We start from the raw sequence: 14,486 nt of genomic DNA, 5'->3' as shown, positions 1-14,486 counted from the left end.
AAGGAAATTGACTACGTAATAAGAAAACTACCTACAAAAAAAAGCCCTGGACCAGATGACTTTCTAGCAGAATTCTACAAGACATTTAAGGAGGAGCTGATACCAGTCCTACTGAAGGTATCCCAGGCGATTGAGAGAGATGGAACTCTCCCCAAATCATTTTACGAAGCCAACATCACATTGATACCCAAGCCAGGTAATGACCCAACAAAGAAAGAGAACTACAGGCCAATATCTTTGATGAACATAGATGCTAAAATTCTCAACAAGATCCTAGAGAACTGGATTCAACAACACATCTCAAAAATCATCCATCATGACCAAGTAGGCTTTATCCCTGGGATGCAAGCCTGGTTCAACATTCATAAAACCATAAATGTAATTAAATACATCAACAGATGTCAAAAAAAACCCCACATGATTATATCATTAGATGCAGAAAAAGATTTTGATAAAATCCAGCACCCCTTCTTGATAAAAATCCTCGAACGTCTAGATCATGGAACATACCTCAAAATAGTAAAAGCCATCTACGAGAAACCCACAGCCAGCATACTCCTAAATGGACAAAAATTGGAACCATTTCCCCTGAAAAATGGAACTAGACAAGGATGCCCACTCTCACCCCTCCTGTTCAATATAGTATTGGAAGTCTTGGCTAGAGCAATCAGAGAAGAGAAGGCAATCAGGGGTATCCAAATAGGAAAAGAGGAAGTCAAGTTATCTCTCTTTGTAGATGACATGATCGTATACCTTGAAAACCCAAGAGAATCTGTCAAAAACCTCCTTACACTGATAAAGGACTTTGGCAAAGTCTCAGGATATAAATTAAATGTGCAAAAGACAATCGCATTTCTTTACACCAATAATAAACAAACAGAAACCCAGATGGTTTTCTTTACATCTGATCATTTCACTCTGTTTCCCCAACTTTGGCCACAGGGTCCTCCAGGGAAAGAGTAACGCCTTATTCATGACTTTATCTTCAGAACCCGATGCTGGCTCTATACTTCACATGTGCTCGAAGGACCTCATGGAATGAATGAATGAGTGAAATAATTAGTAAATAAGGTGGCTTCTGTTGCATTCAGAAGGCAAAGAGCCTGGAATCTCAGAGGTATAATTGACTTTGAAAATTGTCTAGTTGTGTTCCTGTCCACAATGGTCTTTCAAGCAGCTGATAAGCAGATCTACAGCACCTATCACTTGGACACCCTCAGTGACAGATAGTCCACTACCTCTGGAAGCTTTCTGCTTCACCTTTGGCAGTTTTTCCTTTACCCTGCCTCCTTGTACTTGCCCATCCCCTCCTCATGGGACCCCACAGAGTAGGTGTGAGCCCTCTCTCCGTACTGTGACAAATCTCTGTGACCTGCAGAGATTTGATGCAGGTCTTTGCTGTCCACTCCCAAAGCCCTTAAGTGGCACAGTTTGGGGGTCCTCTCACCATCAAGGCCATGCCCTCCAGGATGCACCCTAGCACACAGCTATCCCTTGACAATCCTAAACCAAAGAAAACAGTTGTGATAAGTGAGTGGCACTTCTCTGTGGGAACCATACAGGCCCTGCCATAGCCCCAGGAGCCTCTGCCTCCCCCTAGAGGAGGCTGAAGGAGACCAAGTGGGTTGTGGGTTGTGATCATATTGATAAAGGCAGAGGAGGCATGCCTAATAGAGCCACCCAGGGGGAGCAGTAATGACCCCCTAATTGGCAGACTTTGATCACACATCCATTTCCCTTTTTTGGGAGTTGTAATCTAATAGGGGATAATCTCTTGGAGGAAAAAAAATAGGAGGGAGAAAAAATATGAAAGGGAGACATCTCCATCTTCAAAGTGAGTGAGCCGAGGGGCATTATTTTTGCATTAGTGGCTAGTTACAGCAGATTGACCAGGGAATGGTGGCAGTCATTAGACGCTAATCACATTCTTTTGAAACCAAAATTGCCATCTCATTATATTCATCCATTATCAATCTCCACTTTCCTTTTTCTCATTTTCTTCTCTTTAGAGTGCTGAGCTCTATTTTTACATTCCTCTCTGTGTGTGGAAATGTTTCCTACTCTTCGACAGTGTTGCTTTTCCCAGGCAGTCATTTTTTTAGTTCCAAAGATGTATTTGGGGATGTCCTTGTCCCTGGAGTGCTGAGCTATGGTATTTATAGAATTCTCAAAAGTCAGATTTGGAAGAATCTTTTGAGAAAATTATCGATTCATTTTATAGATCAGCAAAGTGAGGTCCTGAGACAGGAAATGACTTGCCCAAGAATACATACTGTTTAAGTCTGTCTCTCCTCCCTCCCTCGCTTCCTCCCTTCTACAATGACCATCTGGATGCTAGGTGCTGGGAAAGACAGTGACCAGAACAAGGGACTATTCTAGATAGGGTGGTGTGGGCAGGACTCTAACAAGGTGAGATCTGAGAGGGAGAAAAGCAGCTCCTGACTTCCAGGAGCTGAACTGGCACTCACAGCTGGGCCATGGTGATCTCCTGCTGAAGACATACAATTTCTTAGAACACCAACACCAGACAAGGCTGCTCTGATCATGTGGAAACAAGACAAAGGCAAGTTATATGTAAACACAGATGACAATACGAACATTGTCCAAGACAAAAAAATTACCAAACATCCTTCCATTCCGGCTAGTATGAATGCCTATGGCTTCTTGGGTCATCACAATTCTGGCCTCTATTTAATCATCCTTTCTTATAGTTAAGACTTATTAGGATACTCAATCATGCCACTTCCTGATAGTGTCCAACCCAGAACAAAGCCTCGCTTCCCTAAGCCTAACACGACCCACATTCCATGAGTCCTTTCTAACATCTTCCTGACATGTCCCACAGTTCCCCAATGGTGCTTTCACCTCACTGCAACAAGTAATAACCTCAACTTGTTCAACTCCAGGTGTGTTCCTGCTGGTGTCTGGCCAATACATTTATGTTAAAAATGAAATGATAAGCAGGTGCCAGCTACATGGCAAGAGCTGGGAAAGAATGTTCCAGGCTGCGGGAATGGCAAATGCTTGAGGTCTTGGGATGGAATGAGTTGGTTGTGTTCTGGAACTTGAAGGGAGGATTTCCAGAGCAGATAGAGTAGTAAGAAGCAGAAAAGGTCACGTAATGTGGATTGGGCTGGGGGTGCTTAATCAAGGTCAAGAACGTTAGTTTTATTATAATTCTGGACCATGGTCAAGAATGTGAGTTTTATTATAATGCATTGGGAATGCCTAAGAGGAGGAGGCTGAGTCAGTGCCAGCATATGATAAATGGCAGAGAGCACTTGTCAATGGACACCTCCTTTCATCCTTAATGATAAGCTTCATAGATTCAAGAATAAAATTATCATCTAGTGCTTGCCCTAGATTCTTGCCACAGGTTCTCCCTGTGGAAAACTGAGCCACAGAGCTGAGCCAGTGGGACATTCAGGCCATGTGACAACAAGCCACAGGCTTTGTATGCCCTGCTGTGCTGACTTACTCCACAGGATTGTGCAACCTACCTTGGTTTCCCCACTTAGTACTTTAATTCCCTGCTAGAGCTGAGAATTCTGGGTGGCTGATTCCTTCCTCTGCATGTTGACTTGGTTCTACTGAAGCTCCTTTCTGAAGCTTGCCATCCTTCTTTAGACACTCTTCTTTGCACCTAAGCCTTTTTGAGTTATGCCTAAAATAGTGAGATGTCATAACACAAAGCTTCCAAGAGCAGCACCTTTCCCATCCAAGGCTGAAGGCATGCCAGGCATTTCGTTTACCTGTTCACTCCACTTTCCTCAGCAGATTCTGTCATCTGTAATGCCCCCCTTTGCTCCCCCAGCTTGACTGAATTCCTGGAGATAATTGGATATGATATGCCCTGGAGTGTAGCAAAAGCAGGCCCAGAGACTGCTGATCAGGCAGTTCCTGGCTGACACTCCAGGGCACAGCTGAGGGCCTGCCTCCTCCATGATCACTCCAGCCTGCCAGGATTATCCCACACCTCTGCCCAGCACTGTACTCTCTGGTTGTAAGGAGGATTCCCAGGAGTCTTCACCAAGAAGGCGCCAATGTACCTGGGTCTTTCCTTTATTTGTCTTGTCAAGAAATACCTCTTGCACACTCACTGAGTATGTGTCAGAGAAAAGGCAAGGCTTTGCAAAGGTAGGCAGACTAGACTGTTGGAGTATTTTTACTGTAAATCATTTCACCACTCCAACTCTCCAAGTCTCAACTTTTCTTTTTTTTTTATTTTTTATTTTTTTTTATTTTTTTTTTTGAGTTGGAGTCTCACTCTGTCGCCCAGACTGGAGTGCAGTGGCCGCTCCCGGCCACCGCAGCCTCGACCTGCTGGGCTCCGGCGATCCTTCCGCCTCAGCCTTCCGAGTAGCCGGAATTACAGGCGCGTGCTACCACGCCCGGCTGATTTTTTGATTTATTGTAGAGATGAGGTCTCGCTGCCCAGGCGGGTCTCGAACCCGCGGGCTCAGGCAATCCGCTCACCTCAGCCTCCCAAAGGCGCGGGATTACAGGCTGAGCCACCGAGCCCGGCTTCAACTTTTCTGAAAACAGTCAATAACATGCCCTCCGGGTTAGGATTGGGGAAGGATGTAAGTACACAGGGCAACACAAGGTAAATTTTTGGCTTATGTATCCTGATCATGGAGGTGTTTATATAACTCTGTGCATTTGGTTAAAACTCAAAAAACTATACATTTCTCCAAAATAAATTTTACAGTATACAAATTTAAAAAATAAAAACATTATTGATCCGCATGGTGATTAGATGGGTGCATTTACTTTGTTTTAATTTATAGAGCTATACACTTACAATTTTTGTAGTTTTCTATGTGTATGCTATATTACAATAAAAACTGATTTTAAAAAGTGAGAAAAAATATAATACACCCCACAGAGTTTTGTGGTTAGTGATTACCTGAGACAATGCCCATAGCACCTGGCACAGTGCCTGGCACGTAGTAGATGCTCAGAGGCTCTTCCATCCTACTCATTCCCAATGATATGATAGTGAGCCTTTTTGGCCCACTCATTCCCAATGATATGATAGTGAGCCCTCTTCAGTTTATTGTCACAAGAGCAAAGATGAGGACTCTGAAACATCTATTTTGGTTTGTCTTAGATTAAAGGGGTTCTCAGGGTGCAAGACTTTCAGTTTTAAAACTCGGCCATTCTAGGCAAACCGGGGCACATCGGTCACTCTAGAAATAGGTAAGAACAGTATTTGTGATGTGGGAAAGAATTTCACGATTCGTTGAGAGACTAAGGTCTGGTCTCAATTGTGGTCCATGAGTTCCGTTAACTCTTACATTAATTAAAGTCCACAGCCAGCCCATGGATGGCAAAGGGTGCCACAGATGGCTGTGCAGGTCGTGAACAAGACAAAAGCACCGCATATAAGACAGCACCATGCTTATGGCAGACACTGTAGATTTCTCTATATATTATGGACATTTTGTGGAAGGTGACAGTCAAATATCTTGAGAAAGGTGCACCTTTTGCTATTTCGCTCTAAGGTGTTGTATGAGTTAGTGGTGGCCTTGGCAGAGGCCAAGCTTTCAACAAATGTCACCTTCCATGCTGAAAAGCACATGCCTCGGGGATTATAAATGTGGACAGAGAAGGCAGGAGAGAATGACTAATGACGTCTGCTTGGAGTGGCATCAGGAGAGCAAATATTATTGCATACCATGTCACTAAATAGACAGTAATTTATGAGATCTGCTGGTGAAGCTAAGTAGAAAATCAGATCGCAGCAAGATGGGGGTATTTGTCTGTGACAGGAGCTTTGATCAAGGCAGAGAAGTTGAGTGCATGTCTGCATGTAGAGTCACAAAGCACCCTTTAAAAGGCTCAATTAAAAGCTACACAGTCTCTTTTAAATGACAAATTCCTTACCTTCAAGAAGTCTATAGCTTAATGGGGAGCTCATACTAGGATATTTCTACTCCTGCCAACTCTGAGCCTACTGTCTTGGGGATTCCTGTATTCACTCTGGGCTACAGACTTCTAGATGCCCACATGTTGATTCCATCACCATACATGAGTTTACTGGTGGCTATCTGCAGGCCAGCAGCTCTCCCCTAAACCAGCAGTCAGCTGGGGACAAGAGGCAGACTATCAGAGGCCATGACCGAACCTTGTCAATTCTGTTCAGGAAAACTGTGCAAGGAGTATAAGATTCCTATTTCTCTTCCCAACTAGTTTCATTTTATTTCTCTTCTCATGGGCAGGTATCTTTGTTTCCCCTCTAAAAGATGGGCTGAGCATTTCAACTCATTTATGCTTTCAGCTTTGCACACGTAGCTCCCTCTTCCACATGTCCTTTTCCTCAACCTGTCTTCAACTTTTCTTCAATTCAAGCATCTCATCTTTTGTGAAGCTTCTGATTTATCTTGGCAACACCACCACCACCACCACAAACCTGCCTTTGCTCCCTGCATTGCCTTCCTCACATGTCTCTGAATAATTGAGCTACAATTCTGTTACATAATTATACAATGTGGCAAGACCATGAGCTTCCTTTAAAGTAGGGTCTTTATTTTCTTTATTTACCTTTCTATCTCCAGTGCCTAAAACTTTGTAAGATACACAGTAGGTACTCAATCAGTGTTTCTGGCCAGATGAATGCCTATGAAATAGAAGCATATACTCTCAGGCTTCAGAATTTCACGCTAACATGTAATCAACCATTTCACAGATGAAAATGGGCTCCAAAGAGGAAAGAGTTTTGCTCAAGAATCCCCCAGAGCAGCCTTAGAACCAGGTTTTCACTCTCAGTCAAGAGGGTTTTCTACAGTACCACCTGAAAACTGTTCTCTTGGTTGTCAGGGTTCCTGTATTAAGCACCAAAAATACTGTTTGCAGTGTTATTAACAGTATTATAAGTGGAACGATAAATAGGTTAAAAGGAAAAGACTGAGTTAACAGTCTCTTTGATAGGAACTATTTCTTGCTGGAAAAAATTCCCAAGTCTGAAACCACACGGGCTACTGATGCCTTTTGGTCATTCCCTGGAAAAACCTATTTCTCTCTCTCTTTTTTTAAATCTAGGGGTGGGATGGGCAGAATAAAATGAGCAGGTGAGGCCAGGTCTTCCTATTTGGGTCATTTTGTGTTCCCAGAGTCGAAGAACAACCATTTTTTCCCATTCATGATTTGGGCATCTGCCACGAATTCCTCATACCCCTCCCCCAAACACTCTTGTCTGTAAATTGAGGAGCAGGACCAGAGCCTCTCTGGGGTCACCTACAGTAGGATGTTCTGTGACTCTGTTACCAACTGAAAACAGAAAATGGTGTGGGAGGAGCAGAGGTGTACTTGGAATCTGTCAGGTGTTTCTGAGCAGAGAAGGGGAAGCACCTGAAGCTTCCATCTCCAGGGCTGTGCCCCACTCAGAGGCTGCCTGCCTGCCACCACTCCAGGTGGAAGATGGCCACACAGCCCTCTCCCCACAAAAGCCACACATATGGCGTGTCCGTCCAGAGATGGAAAATGAACAAATGTTTCTTTTTCATTAGGCAGCATCACATTCCTCACATCTGTTCCCTGTTGCCTTAAATAGTCTTAATGGAGTTGTAATAGCCAGATACCTTCTGGTCGCCCTACTGGGCCTGTTCCATTCATTACAATGACAGGCTGTCTGGATTGGACTGGGATGAACATGCTTTGCTGCCTTCTCTCCATCATAAAGTCATCTCTTCCTGTTCTCCCTCATCTTACCCAAACCCGTTACTTTTCTGACCACCATGGCTAGAGTTACAGGGCACACAGACAACCCCGCTCTCTCAGACCACATCTTTCACATTTGCTGGTATGCTTAGGCTTTTAATTTACAATGGGGGAAAGTAGGAGAATTTGGGCTCCCAATTCTGTGATGGGAGGAGGGAGGACTCTGAAGTTCACCATCACGTGCCCCTAGACTTCAGTGTGGCTGAGTTCCATCAGCAGGGGTAGACCTGATGATCAGCAGGCAGAGCAGGTAAGGTAGTGGATCTGTCAGAACAAGCAGGACACATGCTGGAGACTCCATGGGTAGCTCTCAACTTGATAAGCATATTGCCATTAACTGGAGAACTTAGAAAATACTGATCCATGGGTGCCATCCCCAGTGATTCTAATTTAATTGATCTGAAACATGGCCTGGGCATTGGTGTTTTCATAACTTCCCCAGGTAATTCTAATGTGCGGTCAAGATTGAGAACCTCTGACTGGGACCCAGATCAGTATGACAGGTGAAATTAATTTGCCTTAGGGCTCCTTGAGGTCTCAGGAGCCCAAGGCCCCTGTCCAGACATGATTGCTAGAACTTGACACATAACCACGGGGTGGTAGTTCCAGAGAGTGCGGTCGACTATTAGTGGGAGGGAGGCCACGCTGGTCCGGCCAATCAGTTTCTATTTAGACTCCTAGAATATGGATTGCAGAAGGGCTTTCTGGATCACTTTGAAGAACTCCTCCCTTCTCACTGTATTAGTATGGAAATGAGGCCCAGACTGGGGAAGCAACATGCCTTAGATCACCCAAATATCTAATGAATGTGACAAGACTGGAATCCAGGCATTTTGACTCTCAAATCAAGAAAATTCATACAATAATGCAAATTCATACAAGTTCAAATAACTGAACTTAAAATATATATTGAGAGACTCAAGTTTTCATGCCAAAGAGAACAAGTTGATTTTATGGCTCTACATGTGGTGAAAGTATGTAGGCTTGTCTGGGCTCTGAGCCCAGTCTACTGGTTTGGGCAGTCCTATCTTTTCCTTGAATTACTGTCCTAGCCGCCTACTTGCCTCTGGTGTTTCTGCTCTGATCTCTATCAGATCTAAAATTTAAATCTACTTAAAAAAATTCTTCCTCCCTTCCTTGGCTCCCATGGCCCCTGGTTTACAGTCCAGGCTCTTTAGCTGGATAAATCCTCACCTCCTCCTATGCTGGCCTCTGCTGACAATTTCAGCCTCACCTCCCTCCATGCCTCCTCTCATAATGTATGTATTAAACTGCTTCTGGTTTCTCTAACTCAACCTGCCCTGCACACTCCCATCCCATAGCTTGTTCTAGCCCCTTTGCCTGGAAAGCCCTTCCCCTTTTTCATTTGGTTATTTCTGTTTCTCAAGCATTGGTTTAGGCTTTAAGTCATCCATAGAGCTACAGGCTACTTGCCTTTAGGCTGAGTTAATGCCTCCTCCCTGTTACCTTCACCCCCTATTTCCATAGCTCTGGCATTTTGCCAAAATAATGAAATGACCAATTTATATCCCTGTCTCTAAGAATAGGCTCTAAGTTCTTCAGAAGGCAAGGGCTCCATCTATTTCATCTCCTTGGTTCCCAGAGCCTAGGACAATGCCTGTCCCATGGAAAGTGCTCCTACATCTTAAAGTTGAAATTCTGAAAGGCGCAGTCCTGGATCCTTGTCTTTGTCTCTACTCACTTGCTTGGTACCTTCACCCAGTCTTGTAGCTTTAGTATCATCTATAGGCCAGTGACTCCCAAATGTTCCTCACCAGCCCAGGCTTCTTTCCCAAATTTCAGATTAATAGATCTAACAGTCTTCTTGCCATCTAGAGACACTAAAATGTCTAACAGACATTGCTAACCCAGTTCAACTTTGTTAACCTGACTGATTGCTCCATCTCTGCTATAGCTGAAGCTTCCCCATCTCCACCGGTGGCAGCTCCATCCTTCCAGTGGCTCAGATACCAGCTTTGGAGTCACCCTTAATTCCTCTATTTCTCTCACATGCCATGGGTTAGGAAATCCTCTTGGCTCTATTTGAAAAATATATTCGGAATCCTACCACTCTGGCTACCTCCTCTGCTGCACCGAGTCACCCTTATCTGTCACCCAGGTTACTGCAATGGCCTCTTAACTGATCTTGCTTTCACTCTTGCTTCCCTATGTCCCATTCTCAACACAGAAGCTAACACAAATCTTTCAAAATAAACTAAGGTCATAAGCCAAAGTCCTTATAGTGTCTTATAATGCACTGTATGGTCAGGTCCTTCTTTATTTCTCCAACCTAATCTCCTATTACTTTTTACCCCTTGCTCATTCTACTTCTGCCACCTCGGCCTCTTTCCTCCTGCTTATACATGCCAGATGTCTTACTCCCTGGATCTGGAACACTCTTCCTTCACATATCTTTCACCACGTCTATATTCAAATTTCATCATCTAATTAATGATTACCCTTTTATCCTATTTAATCTGGGAAACTCCTCCATCTATGTCCCTGGAAAACATCTCCCTTTCTTGCTCCATTCTTTCTTTTTCCTTGGTACTTGTGGCAGATTGTATTATCCAAAGATAGTATTTTCCAATACTTCTTGTTCTGCATGCTCTTCTAAAATCTGGTAACTGCCCCTCCTCCTCATCAAGGGATGGAGTCTAATTTACCTCTCTTAGAATGTGGGCAGTTTTTACTTGCTTATAACCAACAGAAAGTGATAGAAATAATACGGTATGATGTCCAAGTCTAGGCCACAAAGGTGATGCAATTCTCACCTTGCTAGCTGGGAAGCTCACCTTTGGACCTCTGAGGCACCATGTAAAAAATCCTACTACGGAAGGCTACCATGCTGTCAGGAAACCCAGGCTACCTGAAGAGGCCATGTGTAGGTGTTCCAGTGGACAATCCCTGCTGAGGTCCCAGCTGACAGCCTGCATCAATCACTAGACATGTGAGTGAAGATACTTTCAGATGATTTCAGCCTCCATCTTGGAACCTTCCCAGTGGAGGCTTTGAACACCATGGAGAAAAGATAGATTGCCCCTGTTGTGTTTCATCCAAATTCCTGATCCACAGAGTCAGTAAGTGCAAGAAATTGGTTGTTTTGTGTTGTTAAGATTTGGGGTAGTCCCAAACTTTATCTGTACGATGACCACTTATATACCTGAATTGTACCCCACAACTTTAAAATTTAAAAAAAAAAAATAAGGAAAAGGCAGATGACATAATTTAAAACATATGAAAAAAAAAGATTTGGGGTAGTTTGTAATACAGCAAACAGTATTTTTCATGGTCTAACCTACTACATTATATAATTTGCTTATTTTAAGCCTATGTTTATTTCCTATTTCCCCTGTTAGAATACAAGCTTCACAAGGGCATGAATCTTTGTTTTGTTCACTGTTGTATCCCAAATATCTAGAATAGTTTTTGGCAATGTAAATACCGAGTAAATGTTTACTGACCAAATTTATGTGATTGTACAACTGAGTGTGAATTTTAGAAGACACAGCTTGTATAGCTGAGAGGTCCCTTAGATGTCAACTTGTCAAACCCACTCATTTGTATGAAAAAACTGACAGGACAGGGAAGTGGCAGGCAACAAACTGCACAGAGAAGGTTGGAATGAGAGTGTGACTGGAGGTTCAGGAGTCTTGTCTGCACCGAGTCTTTAAGCAGATCTGTGACTCTTATGCTCAGGAAGAAGGTTCTAGATATCGCAGGATCCTTAATGATCAAAGCAATATCCATTACATATTCTAGGAAAATGAACTAGCACATGGTGGAAAGACTTTCATTAAGTAACATTTTTAATTAACCCTCGGCTAATCAGAAATTGATGTTAGCTAGAAGCTAAGCCTTCTTGCTTACTGATTAATAGAATCTGAACTAATTGAGGGCAAGGTTAGCCTGGTTAGAAATATTTCTGGTTGAGGTTCAAATGATGGGATAATATGTATTGTTTGCTCTCTCATTAAAAAGGCATTCTATGCTAGAAAGTTTGGAAAATGCAAAAAGCTATAAAGAAAAAAAATTTTAAAAAGCAATTCACCACACAGGGATGAATGCTTTTAAAAGAAATAACAATTTGGGAGAAAATGCAACAAAGTAGTCAAATGCATTTATATTTATGTCTTTGAATTTTTGTTCTTAGAATATATGTTTCTCAACCTTTGGCTTCTTGTCCCCTTTCTGATAAGCCACATATCTCCCATAATGGGAAGGGGGCACCCTAATCCAGGCGAAGTGAGGTCCAATGGGAGACCCCAAACTTCACCTGTACCTAAACCACTTATGAACCCCGTCCTGACTTATACCCCACAACTTTAAAATAATAGTAAAAATAAATAAAAGCACTGAAATCGAAAAAAAAAACCTTTTAAACAAATGATGATTAATGGCTTATTAAATCACCCTGATATTGAATATGCTTTTACAAACAACATACCCTTCCTGACATTTGCTCAGCAAACAGATCTGCACACATGAGTACAAACATGTTTATGGGCACCCTGAGCCCCAGGGCTAGGACCACTCAATCCCCTAGAAAATGAGATTCAGGGTTGGGAGGTGATGAGCTCATTTTCTTCAACTCTGATTCCAATATTCTTCCAAAATCCGTAGACTGAGCATATGAAGAATGCTATTTTATTTAGACCATTTTTGAAATTAACTGCTAGTTCTCTCAAGCTGGTAATTACATCCATTGACATAAATGTTTTTATTCTCATAAATATGTCAAACATGCCCCTTGTCACTATGTTTTATACTCTCATAACGTTTTGGGGCCAGACAGATCCTTAGAAATCACCTTATCCAAACTCTTCATTCAACTAATAATGAATTTTAAAACTCAGATAACAAAATGATCTGCTAAGATCACACAGTTTACTGAATTGGCATCCAGCTGTCTGGACCCCAAGTTTAGCACAATTTCATGACCTCATACGACTTCTGAAATATTGCTTTGTAAGCTCTTTCTCAGAAGACAGTCTGAGGGATAAACTTAGTCTGCATTATCAAGAATTCCAAATGTGTGGCGTCTGAGCCAATGAGTTTTCACTGCACACAGTGAAACCGAATTGAGCATATCTGGGGCACACGCTGCATGTGGAGGAAAAAAAAGAAACAAACAACAAAAAATGAGTGCATATAACTCAGCGCGTGGCACACAGAAGATGCTCAAAAGATATTTTGGGAAGGAAGGAGGAGAGGGTGAGAGAGACAAAACGAAAAGTGAGGAAAGAAATGCTTGTTTTTAAAGCTGGCTGCAGCAGGATTCAGCCTTCATCTGGAGAGTTGCAGAATTACCCTGAGGAGTGAGTTGCATTAGGCTCAGGAAAATATCTTAATGCATTTTCCTTCTATTTCATTTTACTTTTAGTGTGTAAAAGGTGAGCTTGATGGGCAAGATTTGAAACAAAAGGAGTGAGACAAAGAAAGTTAAATTGTTCTACATAATAAAGAAAGGAAGAATGTGGCATTCTTTTCTTGGGCGCTGAGGGGTGAGTGGGAGGAGGAAGTTTTGAGGACACTAAAAAAAAAAAAAAACAAGAAGGGAATGGGCAGAAACCTACTGAGAGACCAGAAATTTAGAAGAGTTTACCAGCAATGTGGATGGTTAAGAATCTTTTAAGCTGGGCTCGGTGGCTCAGCCTATAATCCTGCGCCTTTGGGAGGCTGAGGAGAGTGGATAGCCTGAGCCCTTCGAGACCCGCCTGGGCAACTTGGCGAGACATCATCTCTACAATAAATCAAAAATTAGCCGGGCGTGGCAGCGTGCTACTGTAGTTCCAGTTACTTGGAAGGCTGAGGCGGAAGGATTGCCGGAGCCCAGCAGGTCGAGGCTGCGGCGGCCGTGAGCGTGCCACTGCCCTCCAGTCTGGGCGACAGTGAGACTCCAACTCAAAAAAAAAAAGAACAACAGCTTGTAATTCCGCACTTTGGGAGGTTGAGGTGAGTGGACTGCCTGAGCCCGCAGGTTCGAGACCTGTCTGAGCAACTTGGCGAGACCTCATCTCCACAATAAATAAAAATAATAATAATAATTAGCTGGGCGTGGTAGCTTGCGCCTGTATTTCCAGCTACTTGGAAGGCTGAGGCAGAAGGATCGCCGGAGCCCAGCAGGTCGAGGCTGCAGTTGTTCGGAGTGGCCACTGCACTCCAGTCTGGGTGACAGAGTGAGACTCCAACTCAAAAAAAAAAAGAACAACAGTGATGTATTGAGATACTTCCTATATTTTTTTTGCAAGCCTCCTCTGTTATTCCTCAAACCTCAGTAACAACCAAGATCTACAGAGCCTTTGTGTTAGAGATGCTTTGGGAGGAAGGAAAGGGATGCCCAATACCAGGGTGAGGAGAAGGTGCAGAGAGGGGACAGTAGTCATCTGGGATGAAGCACTGCCTCTGGGTGCATGGTGAGCATACCACAAAAGTTTGAATATGGGGCAAGAAGTGACTAGAAGCAAGCAGCTTGACAGAAATCATTGGCAGAGGTGATGGGCTGGCTTTTCTACAGTATGTGGAATGGGGGCCTGAGTCATTCTACCTTCATATTGAAGGAAGGTGTCACTCTAAAGTGTAGAAAGTTTGGAGATAACTTATTATAAGAGGGGGAGGAAGGAGTAAGAGGGGGGAAAGGGGGTCTTAGAATCATTTAACATGGAGCCCCTCAATATGTATGCAAATCACCAAAGATTCTGGTTAAAATGCAGGTTCTGATTCAGTAGCGCTGGGCAAGGCCTGAGATGCTGCGGGTCAGGAGG

The 14,486-nt window shown here is 43.2% G+C and overlaps 1 protein-coding gene across 5 annotated transcripts in view; it reads right to left on the bottom strand.

The window, feature by feature from the left end:
• LOC103268987 (receptor-type tyrosine-protein phosphatase T) overlaps window positions 1–14,486 on the bottom strand; it is a 197,405-nt gene that overhangs the window by 72,272 nt on the left and 110,647 nt on the right. The window lies entirely within an intron of this gene.

This window comes from Carlito syrichta, unplaced genomic scaffold (assembly GCF_000164805.1).
Source record: "Carlito syrichta isolate Samal-C Ts95f unplaced genomic scaffold, Tarsius_syrichta-2.0.1 Scaffold309009, whole genome shotgun sequence".
Lineage (NCBI taxonomy): Eukaryota > Metazoa > Chordata > Mammalia > Primates > Tarsiidae > Carlito > Carlito syrichta.
Note: the sequence above shows the minus strand (reverse complement) of the source record. Positions and strands in the feature narration are given on the sequence as shown.